A 4,149-nucleotide genomic window follows, 5' to 3' on the forward strand; every position below is an offset into this window, starting at 1 on the left:
TTAATCTTTCTTGTACATTTTAAGGCTTAGCGGATAAAAGAGTTCACTAGATATGCAACTAGGTGAATGCAACCTATATGACAAGCAAGCTCCAAGAAGAAAAGCTAGGCAACAAACTACTTAGCAAGCCAACAAGCATACAACAACAAAGAAAGATGCGGGAAAGGATTAACCACAAGTGAGACAAGGACGCGGATTTTAACCCAAAGTTCACTCTTCCTTGGGGAAGAGCTAATCTCCGTTTGGAGCGGTGCTGGAGCCAAAGCTTGCAGAATGCCACCAAAGGCTCACCGTATTCTCCTTCGAGTCACCCCCAACGGATGAGCCTCGAACCACTCGGGGTTGGTCTTGAAGGCGACCACCACACCTTTACAAACTTCTCCGGAGCACACCACAAGCAAGGAAGCTTCCGGAGGAACCTCTAACCGCCTAGGAGCCCAAGCTCCAAGAGTAACAAGTCAATGGGGAAGAAATGTTGCGGGGAACGCGGTTTGGTTTGGTCAAGTTATAGATCGGGTCTTGCTCTCCCAATCCCCAAAGTTTCAACAAGTTTGGATGGAGGGATTGAGAGTATTGAGCAAAATGGGGTGTAGCAATGGTGGAGCTCAACAAGACATTAGGGTTGAGGGTTGGAGCTGGAAGAAGGGCCTTTTTATAGTGTTCATGGGCTGGTGGGGATTTCTGCCCGTTGGACCCCGTGCGCACGGGCTAAGTCAGTCTCGTGCGCACGGGGTATCCAAAGACAATTGCACCACCCCGTGCGCACGGGGGTCAAAAGACCCCGTGCGCACAGGGTATCCAGAGAGTTACGCAGTACCCCGTGCGCACGGGGGTCAAAAGACCCCGTGCGCACGGGGTACCCAGTAACTTACTGTTGCAACTTTCTAAGTACCACAACACACACACTAGGTTCATTTGAGGTGGTCGGAGTGGGAAGGGTAAGAGAGTAAGGCTCGGGAAAGGCATTCCCACACGATATTTATCCACACAAACCCCTCTTAATAGTGCGGTCTTTCCTACGACTCGAAGCAAACCAAAACTAAACCTTCGAAGCATCGAAAGACCACGCCTTTGTCCTTTTTGAAATGGGGGGAGGGGTCGCACGTCTCCATCGCGGGCACTTAGTGTTGGGGATCGTAGCAGAAATTTTAAATTTTCTATGCATCACCAAGATCAATCTATGGAGTAATCTAGCAACGAGGGGAAGGGGAGTGCATCTACATACCCTTGTAGATCGCTAAGCGGAAGCATTGCAAGAACGCGGATGAGGCAGTCGTACTCGTGGCGATTCAGATCGCGGTCGATTCCGATCTAAGCACCGAAAAACGACGCCTCCGCGTTCAACACACGTGCAGCCCGGTGATGTCTCCCATGCCTTGATCCAACAAGGAGAGAGGGAGAGGTTGGGGAAGACTCCGTCCAGCAGCAGCACGACGGCGTGGTGGTGGTGGAGGAGTGCGGTACTCTAGCAGGGCTTCGCCAAGCACTACGAGAGACGAGGAGGGAGAGAGGTAGGGCTGCGCCTTGGGAGAGAGAGACTCGTGTGTTGGGCAGCCCCAAAACCTCCACTATATATAGGGGTAGGGGATGGGCTGCGCCCCCACCTAGGGTTCCCTCCCTAGGGGTGGAGGCAGCCCCCAGATCCCATCTGGGTGGCGGCCAAGGGGGAGAGAGAGGGGGGCGCACCTAGGGTGGGCCTTAGGGCCCATCTGCCCCTAGGGTTTGCCCCCTCTCCTCTTGAGGGTGCCTTGGGCCTTGGTGAGAGGCGCCCCAGCCCACCTAGGGGCTGGTCCCTTCCAATTCTTGGCCCACGCAAGACTCCGGGGCTGGTGGCACCTCCCGGTGGACCCCCAGAACCCTTTCGGTGGTCCCGGTACATTACCGGTGATGCCCGGAACACTTCCGGTGGCCAAATCCACACTTCCTATATATCAATCTTTACCTCGGACCATTCCGGAACTCCTCATGACGTCCGGGATCTCATCCGGGACTCTGAACAACATTCAGTAACCGCATACATACTTTCCCTATAAGCCTAGCATCATCGAACCTTAAGTGTGTAGACCCTACGGGTTCGGGAATCATGCAGACATGATCGACACATCTCTCTGGTCAACCAACAGCGGGATCTGGATACCCATGTTCGCTCCCACATGTTCCACGATGATCTCATCGGATGAACCACGATGTCAAGGATTCAATCAATCCCGTATACAATTCCCTTTTTCTAGTGGTATGATACTTGCCCGAGATTCGATCGTCGGTATCCTGATACCTTGTTCAATCTCGTTACCGGCAAGTCTCTTTACTCATTCCGTAACACATCATCCCGTGATCAACCCCTTGGTCACATTGTGCACATTATGATGATGTCCTACCGAGTGGGCCCAGAGATACCTCTCCGCTACACGGAATGACAAATCCCAGTCTCGATTCGTGCCAACCCAATAGACACTTTCGGAGATACCCGTAGTGCACCTTTATAGCCACCCAGTTACGTTGTGACGTTTGGTACACCCAAAGCATTCCTACGGTATCCGGGAGTTGCACAATCTCATGGTCTAAGGAAATGATACTTGACATCAGAAAAGCTTTAGCATACAAACTACACGATCTTGTGCTAGGCTTAGGATTGGGTCTTGTCCATCACATCATTCTCCTAATGATGTGATCCCGTTATCAACGACATCCAATGTCCATGGTCAGGAAACCGTAACCATCTATTGATCAACGAGCTAGTCAACTAGAGGCTTACTAGGGACATGGTGTTGTCTATGTATCCACACATGTATCTAAGTTTCCTATCAATACAATTCTACATGGATAATAAACGATTATCATGAACAAGGAAATATAATAATAACTAATTTATTATTGCCTCTAGGGCATATTTCCAACAGTCTCCCACTTGCACTAGAGTCCATAATCCAGTTCACATCGCTATGTGATTAACACTCAAGGTCACATCACCATGTGACTAACACCCAAAGAGTTTACTAGAGTCAATAATCCAGTTCACATCATTATGTGATTAACACTCAATGAGTTCTGGGTTTGATCATGTTATGCTTGTGAGAGAGGTTATAGTCAACGGGTCTGCAACAATCAGATCCGCATGTACTTCGCAAAACTTTATGTCATATCATAGATGCTGCTACCACGTTCCACTTGGAGCTATTCCAAATGGTTGCTCCATTATACATATCCGGTTTTTCTACTCATAGTCATCTGGATAGGTGTTAAAGCTTGCATCAACGTAACTCTTAACGTCGAACTCTTTATCACCTCCATAACCGAGAAATATTTCCTTATTCCTCTAAGGATAATTTTGACCATTGTCCAGTGATCCACTCCTGGATCACCTTTGTACCCTCTTTCCAGACATGTGGCAAGGCACAAATCAGGTGCGGTACTCAGCATGGCATGCCGTATAGAGCCTATGACAAAAGCATAGGGGACGACCTTCGTCCTTCCTCTTTCTTCTGCCGTGGTCAAGCTTTGAGTCTTACTCAACTTCACACCCTACAACTCAGGTAAGAATCCCTTCTTTGACTGATCTATTTTGAACTCCTTCAAAATCATGTCAAGGTGTGCGTTCTTTGAAAGTATCATCAGGCGTCTTGATCTATCTCTATAGATCTTGATGCCCAATATGTAAGCAGCTTTATCCAGGTCTTCCTTTGAAAATCACTTTTCATTCAAACAACCGTTTATGCTTTCCAGAAATTCTACATTATTTCGGATCAACAATATGTCATCCACATATACTTATCAGAAATGTTGTAGTGCTCCCACTCACTTTCTTGTAAATACAAGTTTCTAGCAAACATTGTATAAACCTAAAAGCTTTGATCACTCCATCAAAGCATATATTCCGACTCCGAGATGCTTGCTCTAGTCCATAGAAGGGTCGCTGGAGCCAGCATACCTTTTAGCATCCTTAGGATTGACAAAACCTTTATTGTATCAAATACAACTTTTTCTTAAGAAAACTAGTAAGAAAACTTGTTTTGACATCCATCTGTCAGATTTCATAATCGAAAAATACAGCTAATGCTAACATGATTCCGATGGACTTAAACATCGCTACGGGTGTGAAAATCTCATCGCAGTCAACTCCTTGGACTTGTGAAAAGACTCTTTGCCACA

This window comes from Triticum dicoccoides, chromosome 7A, assembly GCF_002162155.2.
Source record: "Triticum dicoccoides isolate Atlit2015 ecotype Zavitan chromosome 7A, WEW_v2.0, whole genome shotgun sequence".
NCBI classification, from domain to species: domain Eukaryota; kingdom Viridiplantae; phylum Streptophyta; class Magnoliopsida; order Poales; family Poaceae; genus Triticum; species Triticum dicoccoides.